The 16146-nt window shown below is 34.1% G+C and overlaps 1 protein-coding gene across 2 annotated transcripts in view; it reads left to right on the top strand.

Annotated features, from left to right (window-relative positions):
• The window catches only part of PACRG (parkin coregulated), a 519791-nt gene that overhangs the window by 11478 nt on the left and 492167 nt on the right, over positions 1 to 16146 (top strand). The gene's annotated exons all lie outside the window — the stretch shown is intronic.

The following is a 16146-nucleotide window of genomic DNA, read 5'->3' as shown; positions in this document are numbered from 1 at the left end:
TATTCTTTTATTGTATTATAATTATACATAATAATCAGAGATATTTTAGAGGAAATTTTAACCAGTGTGACACAGTTTAAACTATCATAACTCGGTAATATGTTTAGAAACTGGTGAAGCTAATCTCTCCTGTTAATTCATATCCATAATGTTGATTTTTTTTTTTTTTTTTTTTTTTTTTTTGCGGTACGCGGGCCTCTCACTGTTGTGGCCTCTCCCGTTGCGGAGCACAGGCTCTGGATGCGCAGGCTCAGCGGCCATGGCTCACGGGCCCAGCCGCTCCACGGCATATGGGATCTTCCCGGACCGGGGCACGAACCCGTGTCCCCTGCATCGGCAGGAGGACTCTCAACCACTGCGCCACCAGGGAGGCCCCATAATGTTGATTTTTAATTTTAACATTTTACCAGTTTAGTATTCCAGACGATCTTTTAATAACATACAAAACTGAAACATCCCTTTGAAACTGCAAGGATCATATAAATCACTTGGAAAAAAAATTGTCATGTTTTAATAGTCTTCACTTGTAGTAATATATTTTATCACTTCATGTTTATAGGTGTCAGTTTTCCTAAGAATATTTATATTTATTTTATATCCAGCCTCTTTTAATCTAATAACATTCCCATTGAATCTCATGTTTTATTTTAATCATGTTTTTCTACATTTTGAACAATGTAAGTATACAAATAAGTGTGGAAAATAGGCATGTATTCATCTAGATTTTATAAAGAATAATTTTTTTTATAATAATGTCATATTCTTTTAAATAAACTTCTAGTCTTATAGAAAAATAAACAGATCCTTGCTAAAGGATCCTCATTCCTTCTCCAACCCTCCATCCTTCCATCCCTAGAGATAACCAAGATCCTAAAGTTTGTGTATATCACTTCCAAATATAAATGGTTCATATGTATATGCATCCATACGTTTTGTAACTCTGTATATGTGTGTGTGTGTGTGTGTGTGTGTGTGTGTGTGTGTGTGTGTGTGTATAATTAAAATCTGGGCATTGTTCTTGCCTTTCCACCTGAGCTATTCTGTGCATATTTCTGTAATGCCTTTGAGCTCATATTCAATTCATAAACAGGGGAATAATGTCTGTATAAGTAGGAGGTTCATATGTAATCTTCCCCATGTTTTTAATATTTTGTGCCAAGTAAGAGCAGCTAATTGAAAAGTATTCTAACAGCTAAATGCAGCATGATGACAGAGTAGTACAAAGTAATACGAAGTAATGCCCACAGTACCAACTTCTGGTTCTGTTTGTGTTCTTGCTGTTAGAAGTATTGATACTTAGTATGAAGCAAGCTCCATCTTTGTACATCCTTACAGCACCTCCTATCATCATTTTCTTTAAAGGTACAGCACTATATTTACTCCAGGATTTCATTTTCAAAGGTTAGAAATTTAATAATTTTAACTATGCTAGTACATTTTTATCAGAATGATTAATATGTGCTCTGGTTATAAAGTCACAGAGATTTTTATGAGCTTCTTAAACATTATTTTTCCCATAATTTTTCCCCATACACCTGATCATTTCTAGTAAGCCACTTTGCAGAACAGTTTGTTTTTCAGGAATATTTGTCCTGTTATAGCAGAAACACTTGTAGAAAATTTGTTTACCTGCTATATCATATTCCATCACATGAACAAGCCAGTTTGTTTATTCATTCTCTTACTGAGGGACTGTTAGGTTTGTACATTGCAGCATCACATCATCCTTGGTTAGGACTCCCTGTGCCGTATGCCAAAGTTCACCATCTGTGGAATTGTTGGTAAGGAGGTATAGCTTCAACTTCAACTTTAATAGAGCTTGTCAAATTGCTTTCCAAAGTTTTATATTTATACATATATAGTTATATGTATGTATATAACTATATATATAGTTACCAACAGCTGTTTCTCAAATCCTAGTCATTTGGTGATATCAGACTAAAAATGGTGCCAATCTGAAGGACATGAAATGTTATCTTGTTTTAATTTTGCATTTCCCTGATAACTAGTGACATATTTTCTTTTCATAGTTTATCATATGGGCTCTTTCCTCTGTGGTGTGCCTATTTTTAGTCTTTGCTCATTTTTCCTGTTGGGTTGTCTGTCCTTTTCTTATTGATATATTGATGTTGTTTATATACTCTGGATATGTACATATTCTGGATATGGACCCAACGTATTGTCTCCTAGCCTGTGACTTGTCATTATACTTTTTTTTTTTTTTGCATTTTCTTTGATGAACAGAAATTGTAGATTTAATTTTAAATATTTATGTTTATCAGATTCTCCCATTATGGTTTGTATATTTTGTGCCTAGTTTCAGAAATATTTTTTGATCCTGATATATTGTTTTCTTGCACATGTTTTATTCTTGTAATATTTACATATAGATTATTATTTAGTCACTAATTCATTTTTTGAGATGAGAGGTAAGGCTTTAATTTGATCTGTTCCATATGCAGAGCCACCCATCTAGTACCATTTATAAATAGTAAATGGCGACTCTCTAGTCTGTCCTATTAGTCTATTTATCTATCACTAAGCCAGCATCACATGGTCTTAATTGTTGTAGCTTCGTAAATCTTGATATTTAGTAAGATGAGTTCTCCAAATTTGTTTCCATCCTCTTTGACATTCTTGGTCTCTTACCATCTATAAGAATTTTAGAATAAGTTGTCAAATTTTATGAAAATCATTTTTGGGATTTGGATTAAATTATATTGGATGTACAGAATAATTTGGACAATAGTAATCTATTCTTAATTTGCTAAGAGTTTTTGAAAAAATGTGAGTAGTAGTGAGTTTTATCGAAGATACTTTCTGCATTTATTGAGATGATCATAAAGTGTTTCTCCTTCAGTCTGTTAATGTTAACATCATCAGGCATTCTAACATTAAATCATTCTTACATTCTTGTACATTATTTAATCATGAGATGTTTAGCTTAAAAAACAAGTATAAATTATTGGTATCTCTTTCATTTATCAGGGGGCTAAATCCTTCCCAGCAAGCCACAACAAGTCCCTTATATTTATTTATCCAAAATTAGGTATTAACGCCATGGTAGTGTCTTAGCTCAGTCTGCCATAACAAATACCACAGACTGGGGGACTTAAGCAGCAGAAATTTACTTCTCACAGTTCTGGAGGATGGGAAGGCTAAAATCAAGGTGCTGGCCAATTCACTTCTTGGTGAGGGCTACCTTCTCTGCTTGCACATGGTCCAGCTTCCCATTGTGTTCTCACATGTCCTTTCCTCTGTGCATGCAAGCAGAGAGAGACTCACTCATACTCTTTTTATAAAGCTGCTAATCCCATCCTAAAGGACCCACCCTCATGACCTAATCTAACCCTTATTACCTCTCAAAGGCCTCATCTCCAAACACCATCATCTTGGGGGTTAGGGCTTCAACATATGAATTTTGAGGTACACAAACTTTCATTCTATAACAGATGGGGAGATGGGATTGCTAAGTTTTACTCATCCTTTGGGGCAAGAGGAGGAACCTATCTTCCTGGAGTTCTTTGCTGCTAGAACAAAATGATGTTTCTATAAACTAAAACTGTCCTTTGGGAAGAAAATTAACACTATGTATACTATGCTTTCATTCTGCAAAAATAATTTATTGGACTTCAACATGTTTTCCTTTTAATAGTGTGTTTTTGAGAAATTATTTTCATTATAAAAATGAAAACTTATGTAGGGTTTTAAGAAAATACCTAAAAGAGAAAAAAGAAAATAAATATCAAACCCCTTTTACTAATCACTCTTGAATTATTCCCAAAAAGCATCACTACATGCTTTTGAGTAAAATCGTAATCATCATATCATACAGACATTGTTAATATATTTAAAATTTTACTATCTGCCGTTATATCCTCGTTGCTAATTTATGCCTTCTTTTTCTTCATTAGGTTTGTTTTGCTCTTTTTTTTTCTCTCTTCATATACTGTCTTCTGAATTTTTATACTAATTCTTCTGGTTTGGACAACAGATTTTTTTATTTCTACTCTTGCATTTTCTTTCTCTTGATCTCCCTTATAAAAAATGTTTACTGAGTTTTTGATTTGAATATGTATTTCATGGCTTTCTTTTAAAACACCTTTATTTGGGGAATGCCCTGGTGGTCCAGTTGTTAGGACTCAGAACTTTCATTGCCGGGGCCCGGGGGTCAATTCCTGGTCGGGGAACTAAGATCCCAGAAGCCAAATAAATAAATAAAATGCCTTTACTTTTAATAGATATTATTGGTCTTGTTATTAAAAAAGACATGTAATTTTATTTTTGCTTTCCTCTTTTGTATGATTGTTGTTTGTGAGGGATTATTTTCCCTGTTGGTTGGGGTTTTATGGTCATGTTTTGATCATGATTTTTTTTATTAGTAGATTCGTTGCTTGATGGTTATATAATTTGGTTTCTACAGTTTTAGCTGTTTGGAGTTTATTAACGTTATTGGTCTAGAATAGGATCATTTTCTAGAAATGGTCTATGGAAACTTGAAAAAAGACTTATTTTATCTATACTTATTCTGGATTGTTAATTCCAGATAATTTGTCTAAGAGCAGAAGATTACAAAGAACATCTGTATGAAAGTATTGTTACTATTTAATGTTATGATATGAGTGATAAGGATTAGGTCCATCTTAAACAAACTCAAAATAGGCAGATGTGTTTTGGTATTCCTATTCATTTTCTGTATTCCTATTTAATAGTCCATGAGACAGTAATTTCTCCTAGGTTATCTAAACTGTTTGAAGATTTTAAAAACATAACTAACTGCTAAAATCCACTTATATCATTAAATGTTTATAGCTCTTGTGATTTTGATAAGTAAGGAGAAAAATACAAAAGAAAACAAGTTAAAAACAATAACCGGAAAATAATGGGGAAAACCATGTCAAGATGTATTCTTTTGCTTCTCCTTAATTGTGTCAGAGGATCTAGCAAATTCCTGCTTTGGAGTTCTGAAAATCACCCAACCATGGGTCACAATCTTTACTCGTACTTACTTGAGGGATCTAGAGTACTAGAACCTGTCTATAGTATTTCAATTATTTTATTTTCTGGAAAATATGTATTTATATTTCAGTGTGTATATTTCATATTTAAGTCCTTAAAATGAAATTTTAAATAGAGGATTCAGGAAGACCTATTGGTTTTGCTTCTGCTTCCTTAATAAGAATTAACTTAAGAATCCAGCTGTTACCCTGGAGATGGGGGAGGGGGGATGGTGCAGACTCATTATTAATCAGTAACCATGTATTGGTGTGAAGCACGCCGAAGTTTAATACATAGGATGACCATTGATTCTGTAGGACCTGGAAAGTGAGGCAAGCGTCATTTAGGTTTGATATTTGTGATACAAGAATTGAAACTCTGAAGCAAGTGTAAGATAATTCAGTTATTCTGTGGTAGAGTAGTGTTATGTTCAGAGAGAGATTTACTTTTAAGTTTTCCATATACATTTAAGAATCATAGCCTAAACAAAAATTTCAGATATTATTATACATGAATTTACTTATTTACCAAAATTACTATCATTTAGGGAAAAGCATGTGAATTGATTATATTATAAATAATAATTATGTCATGTAAATAATAATTTATATTTTAGAAGTATCTTCCTAAAGCAATTCAAGTTAAGGTCATTGTTGTAGCATAGACTAGGGAAAGTAAGACTAGAAAAAATATGCTTATATAATAAATGCAAAATAAAGTAAAAAGTACAAGATAGATCATGGCTAACTACCTTCCCTTTGTGGTTTTTACTTAGAACAGAATCCACAGAGAAATATATTTCACAGATTGTCTGTTCTAAATCAAAGTAGATATGAATAAATAGTCCCTGAGACAAACAGTAAATCCTTTACCAAATCTTATGTGTCCTGCACTTTGTATTTTTAAAAAAATTTATTTTACATGATAAAACTATAACTTTATTTCAAAGTTAAGTAAAATTGTTTTCACATGAACATAAAATATTATTTTAATTTAACACTGTATTATACTTAAACATATTTTAGAATTTATATAATGTAGTGATTAGTGACATAAAACAGCAACAGTTATATAAAATAAATATTAGTACTTCTAAGCAATAATGAGGGATGCCTCTGTATATGCTTTATTTCCCTTTGGAATTTCTTGAGTAAATGATGTATCGTATTTACTCATGATTACACTAGATCATGCACACATTCACCAGGATTTACATACACAAAATTATCTCTTGTCACTTTTAGGAGTAAATGAAAATGTTTTAAAAGAAATTCATCAAATATAGCTTTCATAAGATAAGCATGAACTTTCAACGGCCAATGTCTTATAACTCTTTGTCCCTGTGCCTCTCAACACTTTGCACAGCATTCTAGACATCAGAGATGCTCAATTGTATTTCTTGTTTAAGCCTACCTTATTTTGTGAAAGTAATTCTACTGTGAATGTCCATCTACACCTGTTATACATTTCCTTCCTATTCATCACCTATAGAAAAAATATAGGTGACTGATTGATAAGAACTTCCTTATAGGTAAAAGAGACCTTCTCTAGGTCACATTCGACCTTCTATTTATATGAATAGAAGCTACTTTGAATTGAAACTTGTCAACACTTGATACTTCGTTAAAAATCACAGGAATGGTGTTTTAGATTAGGACCTATAAAAACCAAAGGAATCAAAAACCTTGGGAGCATCTCAAGGGCATGAATCAGCACCAATGTATTGCATATATTGAACATGACTGAAATACTTCCAGTGACTTACGTAGTACAAACACGAGGTTTATCCAGCGCTAACACTGGCAAACCCAGAATCAACCAGATTGATTCAGTCAGGGTAGGACTTAAGATGAGACAGATCTGGGAGACAGCTTAACAGGATTCAGCTGAGCCAGCCAAATATTTGAGTCAAAATCCAAATCTACAGTCCCAAAGACCAAGACCCAGACCCAGACAAAAAAGGTTAGGAACAGGAGGCAGGAGGCTCAGAGAAACCATAAAGGTATTTAAACCCTTAGCGTCCTGTTGGGAGACGCACAGGCTAACATCGCCCTCTGGGAAGGATGGAGAGCATTCTGGAGTGCAGATGTTAAGCATGCTGAAAAATTGTGTCCACTGTCAGGCTCCTGTGGACAACTTCAGTTGCACTTTAACTTTTACTATTCTGTGAAATAATTGGCCTGACTTGTTAATTTTACTCTGCTTTGAAACCATAGGTCTCACTTCTATCCCTGTTCAGTCATCCACAAGTAATAATAAGAAGTGACATTTGTCAGTAATGAAAGTAGGTTGGAGTAAATCTGCTGAAATATATTAAAATATTGGAAAACAAACTCAGAACTTACATTGAGTTTATGGTGAAGAGCCATATAATCTTTTCATTGTCAGTTGCTTTTCAAAATGAAAATTATTTCTTAAAGTGTCAGTGTGATACATGCACACAGTTGATAGATAAAATTGTGAGAATAGCTTATCAGGACTTAACCAGTCGCTAGCCTATGTCTGCTCTCACCATCTGACCCCAGGCCCACACTCCTTCAGTTCTACCTCTTAACTCTTTCTTATTTTAAATATTTTAATGCAGTTATTTCAAATGTGGAAATAATGTACTACTGTATCTTTTCTTAAAAGAGTTTAATTGAAGTACTGACAATAAACTACATAAAGTATAGAAGTGGATACATTTTGGCATACATATACAGCTGTGAAGCCATCACAACAATCAAAATACTTGTCCATCACCCCCAAGTTTCCTGTGCCTCTTTGTAATCCCTCCCTCTCTCTCGTTCTCCTACCTCTGCTTTCTGTCACTACAGATGAGTTTGCCTTTTATTATACAGAATATACTCTTTTTTTCCTGGCTTCTTTTTCAGTCATCATAATTATTTTGAGATGTATCCATGTTGTTGCATGTATTGATACTTCATTCCATTTTATTGCTAGAAGTATTTCATTCATATGAGTATAGCACAGTTTGTTTAAGCATTCACTGTTGGTGAACATTTGAGTAGTGTCCAGTATATGGCTGTTAAAAACGGCTGTTATGGGCTTCCCTGGTGGCGCAGTGGTTGAGAGTCCGCCTGCCGATGCAGGGGACATGGGTTCGTGCCCCGGTCTGGGAAGATCCCATATGCCGCGGAGCGGCTGGGCCCGTGAGCCATGGCCGCCGAGCCTGCACGTCCGGAGCCTGTGCTCTGCAACGGGAGAGGCCACAACAGTGAGAGGCCCGCGTACCGCAAAAAAACAAAACAAAACAAAACAAAAAACCGGCTTTTATGAATGTTGGTGTACGGGTGTTTGTAAGGATGTGTGTTTATCTCTCTTGGTTAAATACCTAAGAATGGATGAGCTGCACCAACTGTCAAGAAGTAGAGAGGATCAAAACCACATCATGTCAGCCTTACCCCCAGCTGGGACATGAAGTTATTAATGGAAAGATAAGTTCATCCTTGTCATCTTTGAGACATTTGAAAGATCTCACAGAGTATGTACAGTGTAAGCCTACTTATTACATGAGGATTGTTCTCTTAGGCCTGTAGTATTTACATGGAATAAAAGAAAAAAATAATTGTTATTTCTTATTTTAATAAGTGTAAATTGTATCACTGTGTACAGCACAATTGTCATAATCTGAAAACATCCATCATTGATTTATATATGGTATTAAGTGTATAGTCTTCATAATTTTCTCCACTAAATGTATTTATGTTCCCACTCACTGTCTCCATTACAGGTTATCCAGAAGATATTAATATTTAAGATCTCTCATTAAAAGCTATGGTAGTTAGTGCTTTAACATTTTGCTTCATTTGTTGAGACTTATTTATAATTTATACATAACACTCAAATTTATATCTGCCTTCATTTATTTTCTTTCAAAGATATCTTAGGAATCCTTCACATTTTTTAAGGAACCGTAAATTTATTTCAGCCAAGGACCAACAGCTAGCTTTCACGCTGACCTAGATGCACATATGCAATTTAGTTAGTGAATTTTGAAAATTTGAACGATAGTACATTAAACTGCAATAAGGAACCAATAAAAATTTTTATAGCATTCAGAAAAATTATTTCTTAAACATTCACACTGTCATTTTACTCATTAAAAGTATTCTAGGATCGTAAGTTAGATCATGAATTCCTAAGCCTTGGAAAAAAATCAGCAGATCTTTTGTGGTGACCAAATGATTTGACCTGACTGCAAGATAACAAAATCCTGTTTCGGAAAGATAGACAAGGCATTTGTAACTAGATTATCCATCTTCAGCCAAGAGAGTAAAATTCTTGGAAAATCTTTCATGTGGCGTCTGTAATTAATGCTCTTCACATGTTAAATACTATGGTTTGTCACAAATAAGTTATTACCTTCATATAGTCTCTGTCAGTGTTTGACACTGGTTTTAAACTTGCAAAGCCTCAAATGCTTCATCAGCAGATGGAAAGACTACTACAATTTCAGAGGGTTTTCATGGAGATTAAATGAAATATTACAGTGAAACAGACACGTACTCAGCAACATGGGAATCAAACGTAGTAAGCGCTCAGAAGATGATTTTTCCCAAATCTGCTGACATGTAATTGGCCTGTCCTACATACCAGACCTTTTCAAGGATTTTATAGGGTTCTAATCTCCTTGATGCTTTAGCCACTCGTGGTAGTAAGTTATGTGCTCAGGAAGGCATATTAATGCCGAGTCACTAAGGTACTATTTCGTGTTTGCCTAATCACTTCATTGGCCTTTACCTTGTTTTACAAATGCACTTAATTCAGTAAGGAAGATTGCTTCTCCTAAAGTTTTTATATCAGTGAAAAGTGGTTCCAAGCCATATACATTATTTTTATTTGGATTATATGTATGGTTCAAGCACTTTTATAATTTTTTTCATTTTTTTCTTTTTAGGAAGCACTTTAAAACTAGCATAACATCTAACCATGTTGGTATTTTCTGTTTTGTTATAGTTAGTGAGGATAATCCTTATGTTTTAAGTAAATAATAAAAATCTAAGTAAAAATGTTCGCATCTAAGGATTTTATATTGTGATTTGGCAACTAAATGCATTAATCCAAACAGAGATTATAGAGATTATTCACATTCCCATTTTGTTTAAACATCTGTGACTAATTGTCATTTGTTTCTGCTTTAATTCAGTTCAGCTGCTATAATTAAATGATGCCATTCATCTAGCAGCAGTCCTGAAATCTTCTGTAACTTTGCAAAACACAATAAAAAAGAATAAGAGTTTTCTATAAAATTCAGTTAGAAGTTTTTTCTTTTAAGTTTTTAGTCTTCATCTTAATTGTGAATATCAAATAGCGCCTCTCCGAGTGATATGGGCTAATTTCAAATTTCTTTAAATCTCAAATATACTCTTCATTTTCCCTAGTCTGGGCCTAAATTGCTCTGCTTGCATTTGTAATCAGAAATTGATTGGGTAGCTGTGGAAACTGGAAAAGTGTATTGCTGGTTGAAGAGAAATGGAGGTAGAACAAGTACTGTCATCATACTTGTGCGCCATCCTAAACGCCGCCTGTCATTCTCAACAGTACATTGATAAAATCTTCACCCTCCAGCCCCAAAATGCTTCTCTTCAGAATACTGTGGTCAGTATTAACCCTCTGGATTGATTTTTTTTTTTAACACCAAATGCCTTTGTTACATATTTAAATTGTTTTCACATTGAACTATTTTTTTTACACAAAATGAAATGTTTTCATTTTATTCATTCCTATAAGACACATCATAGAAAAAAATATGAAACAATAAAATGTTAGTTATTGAGAAGCCAATCATCTGAAACATTTCAACTGCTGACCAAGAAGACATAAAACTAACGCAAAAAATTCAGTTGAAGAACGAATTTTTAACATCTGGTAATAAAGATAGCCTAGAAGAAGTGAAGTTCTATTTTACATACAGCAAAAAGGCAATGCATGCCTTTTACCATGTGAAAGAAAAGCTGAACTCTAATTGTCTTTGAAGGTTTGTCTTTTGTATGAGTCGACAAAGTGAATATTAACGAAAGAAATGAGGAGAAAAAGGCGAAGAGCAAAATAGCCTTCAGCAGAGGCAGGAATTATGGGGATGAGGAGTGATGATAAACCAGCATATTCCAGTGGTACACATTTCCATTAACACGAACAACTTTTCTGGAGACTTCCATTGGTTCCCTGATTTCAACGAGAATAAATTTAGAAAGTTATATGTGACTTTTAAAGTCTAAAACAAAATATCCCAGTCCCCAATAAATCTTAGGAAACCAAGGATTCATAAAAGACAAACCTGCTAAAGAAGGTTAATGGAACAGAGCATCTGTAAACAATAAGCCCCTGGTTGATAAGAGACAGTGTGGTGGCATGCTTCAGCTCTAGAGTGTCAGGGAAAAGAAAATTGTGGTACTTAACTTTAGTTCTATTTTTATAAATAGTGCCAGACCCTGAACAAAGAAATCTGCTTTAGCAGAAAAATATTAAAATATATAATATATGGGACATAGTCTAAATGATGTATTACCTAATTTATGTACTGTTGAGTACATGTTGCATGCTAGGTACTTGGACCCTAGTGTTGGGTACTTCATTCCACTATATACTTCAGAAGGAAGTTTGAAACCATATGTGTGTTTTGTATAGGGGTAAATAGACTATATCTTTAGAAGTGTGTTCTTGTCTTCCTGTTAAGAGCTAAGACAGGCAAAAAATATAGAGAAGTTTCCAAGTACTAGTCACCCTGATGCCCAGTTGAAATTGTTTACACAATTTAGATTTGTTACTCAGTAAGTTAGGCCAAGGGGAGAAAAACATCTGTCTAGATAACATGTACTATACTGTATACTTTTTGTTATTTTTGAATAGGTAATAGATTAAACAGGTAATTAATAGTAGCTTAAAAATCAGATGGGCATACACTAAAAGTCTTTCTATCCATTTCTCCTTTACAGATGCAGCCAGATATTTGTGTGTCTTACAGAAATATTTTATGCCTTTTAATCAAATACGTATGTTTGTATTCATTGTTGTCATACTTCTTAATTTGATCAAATCTGAGGTTTGTGTAGGATGATATTACAGTTTTATTTTGTTTTTCTCTCATTTATAACCAGGTTGAACAGCTTTTCATTTGCCTATTGGCCATTTGAATATCTTCTTTGTGAAGTGTTCATTGGACTGTCCTACTCATTTTTCTATTTGGTGTCTTTTTATTATTGATTTCTGAGAGCTCTTTATATACTATACATCTTTAGATCTTTTATCGGCTATATGTTCTGTAAATGTCTCCTCCCCTTCTGTGGCTTGTCTTTTCACTCAATTAGTTGAGTCTTCAGATAAGCAAAACATTAATTTTAATGTTGTCAAATTTGTCAATCTTTTCCTTCATGGTTAGTACCTTCTTTGTCTTAAGAAATCATTCCCTATCTTGAGTCTATAAAAATATCCTTACTTTTCCCATTTAGATCTACAGTCCACCTGTAGTCAGTTTTTGAGTAAGCTGTAAGGAAGGATCTGGTTTCATTTTGTCAATCTGCGTATCTGGTTGACACAGCACCATTTTCTGAAAACACCACCATTTCCCCATGGCTGCACAGTGCAAGATAAAATACTCATATATGCTTGGATTTGTTTCTGGACTCACTGTTCTGTTCTACTGTCTTACGTCTTGCTCATTGTAACTTTATATTGTGCGTTGTTATGCAGAAATGTAAGTCCACCAATATTTTTCTTCTTCAGGAGTGACTAGGATGTTCTTGGTCCTTAGAATTTCCATATAAAGTTTGTCAAGTTACAGAAAAAGAGTTTGGATATTTATTTGGATTACAGTGATATGTCAGTGGTGACAATTAACATCTTTATTATGTTGAATCTTTTAAGCCATGAATGTGGTATATCACTCATTATATAGGTCTCCTTTAATTTCTCTTTATAAAGTTTTATATATTCTCTGTAGAGGCCTTACATATATTTCTTGATATTTATTCCTTAGTACGTTTTTATGCCAATGTACATGGTATGGTTTTTGACATTATTTTCTAAGTTTTGACGTGTACAATTATTTTTTTCTACAGGAAACTTGTGAAACTTGCTTATTAATTTTAGTAATGTATGTGTTGAGTTTTAGGACTTTTTGCATACATAATCATATGTGATTGAAAATTTTTTATTTCTTCTTTTTCAATCCATGTAACATTTTTCTTATCTTGCTGGATTAGGTTAGCCTTCTAGTTCATTGTTGGATGGATAAATAATAGTTGCCATCCTTGCCTTCTTCCTGATTCCACAAAGAGAGCCTTCAGTATTTCATGATAAGGTGTAGTATTTGTTATAGTTTTACTTTAGATTCCCTTAAGATTATTGCAATTTACTTAAAGTTTCTATCTTAGATATTGATTATATAATTTTATATTTATTGAGATGATCATATGCTTAGAATCAGTTTACTAATATTTTGTTTATGAATTTTATATGTATGTTAATAAATGATATTGCCCTATAATTTTCCTTTTCACATTATCCTTTCTGGATATCTCTGTATATTATGAAAATAAAATAAAACTGGCATTAGAAGATTAAGGAACATATAGTTCAATATATAAATATGACATGTTTGCTATGTATAAATGAAACAGTAAGATATAGTGGCTTGAGTGTCAAAGTACCCTAGTCTTACTTTTAGTTTTCTCATCAGACAGCTGTGTACTATTTTGCAAATCATTATTTTCCTTGATCTCTTACCTTCTTTAAATGAGACATTAAAAATGTATTTTTTACTATTTATTTACTTATTTTATTTATTTTTTTGGCTGTGTTGGGTCTTAGTTGCAGCACACAGGATCTTTGTTGAGGCATGTGGGAATCTTTCATTGTGGCGCAAGTTCTCTTCGTTGCAGTGCTCGGGCTTCTCTCTAGTTGTGGTATCCAGGTTTTCTCTCTCTAGTTGTGGCATGGGGGCTCCAGAGCGCATGGGCTCTGCAGGTTGCGGCACAGCACGCCGGCTCGCTCGTTGAGGCACGCGAGCTTAATAGTTGTGGCGCGCCGGCTTAGTTGTCCCACGGCATGTGGGGTCTTAGTTCCCTGACCAGGAATTGAACCCACGTCCCCTGCATTGGAAGTCAGATTCTTTACCACTGTACCACCAGGGAGGTCCCGGAAATGTTTTATTTTTAAAACCTCTTCCAGCTCTAGACTCCTGTGATATGCAAACAGTTGATGCTTGTGCATGACTCTAAATATCCATAAAGTTACATTATTTTCTTTTCTCTTGACTCGCATTTTTTCAGCCTATGTGTAGGATTTTGAAGTCAGTTTCTATCTGATCTTGAATTGCCCAGTTTTCAGCTAGCTGTTGTATGACTGACTACTTAGTACATTATATATGGTATTTGTACTGATCCATAGATAATTATAGATGGGGGTATGTACTATACTGTAATCATTAAGAGCGTATCAGAAGCACTATACTGTAATCATTACGAACATGAACAGCAGAGTCAGACTGCTTGGCTTAGAAATCCAGCTATACTCTCTGTTTGCTGAGTGAGTTATTTCTCTCTTTCACAGTTTCTCTACCTATAAAATATGATAATCAGAGTATATACCTCATATAGATATGGGGTATAAGCTAATATATTCAAAACATTAAGACCACTGCCTGCTAAACATATGTTAGCTATTTTTATTAGTTTGAGGATGTAGAGGTCTATACCATGACTTGAAAATAAGCCATTTTCTTAGCCTTAAACAAACAAACAAAAAATCATGTATATGTAAAATTTAGAATTTTTTTCAAGAGAAAAATAGTACACAATTTTGAAATCTTGAACATGAATAGTATTTAAGTGTTTTTCACTCAAAAGATGATGTGCTTTTGACCCAAACAATTCTAAGCTTTAGGGAAATACTTCACATTTTAGAGTGAAAATAAAAGCCTTCGTGTTCCTAGCCATTGAACAAAAATTATGCTACTTCTGCATAAATTGACATGGAATTTCCTTTATTATTAATATGAATAAGTGGGTAGAGGAATATTCATTGAATAAGAGAAACAGCTCCCAAAAATAGAGAAATATTCAGATGATTTCCATTGATTAAAATTGATCTTGTTTATAAATTTCTAAGACCAGATTTGAATAAAACAATAACTTGGTCCTACTAGGAGTAAGAATACTTTTGTTAGTCGAGGAGATGTCCTTCCATGTTTTATATTGTCTTCATAAGAGTGTAGGTGTTAGGTTAAGATTTTGGCACTTGAGAGTACATCTAGGTATGGTTTCTAGGTTTTGTGAACCATAAGAATTTTCACATTACCTTATGTTTCTGAAAATATTCTTGGCCAGTGAGAAAATATACAGTAATAAAAGGTCCAGATCCAACATCTACAAGAGTAAGAGTTGAGGTGAGACATAGGAGGAGAAATGGTGGATATCATTCGAGTGAATTTTATAATACATTTATGCCATAATTTTATTTTCTTAGGAACTATCCTCCCAGATTTACTAATAATTATGGTAACAAATGTTTTTTCACCACCTTGACCAGGTCTGAATATACTTTGGGGGACAAGAGACATGTATTTGTTGGATATATAGAGGTAGTAAATCTACTATTCAAGAATCTTAGGTAAATAGAATTACTGAAAATTCACTTAATAGAATGTATGGTTAAGTGTGAGCTATTATTTTTGCCTACAATAATATAAATGCAGCTTTAGGTATAGTATTTGTGTTAGCACAGTGTTCTATTAGGTCCTAACACAGTCCAATATTAGGACTATTTTTCTTGAAAATAAACCTTCAAATCTTTATGTGTGTGTCTTAGCTCTGGTTGCCCAGTAGTAAAACCCGAGGCAGGGATTCTTGTGCAGGTAATTTGTGAAGGGAGAGCTTTCAGGGGACACCTGTGAAGGGAGTATGTGAAGCAGGAGGGAGAGAGAGATGTGGCTCCAAGGGAAGTCTAGCCTCAGCCTGACCCCATGAAGAGGTTGCACCAAAGGTTCAGTCCTGATTTGAGGCAGGGGAGCGAGGCTTTTGTGCACGAGAGCTGTTCATGCTCCCTGCAGCCGTCTGGCATGGCTACTGAGCTGGCTAATCCTGGTGGTGGAGCGTCACTCACAGGTCCCTCTGGGCGAGACCTGTCCGGTCTCCCAAGCTCAGTCCT

The sequence above is a fragment of the Orcinus orca genome, chromosome 12, assembly GCF_937001465.1.
Source record: "Orcinus orca chromosome 12, mOrcOrc1.1, whole genome shotgun sequence".
NCBI lineage: Eukaryota > Metazoa > Chordata > Mammalia > Artiodactyla > Delphinidae > Orcinus > Orcinus orca.
Note: the sequence above shows the minus strand (reverse complement) of the source record. Positions and strands in the feature narration are given on the sequence as shown.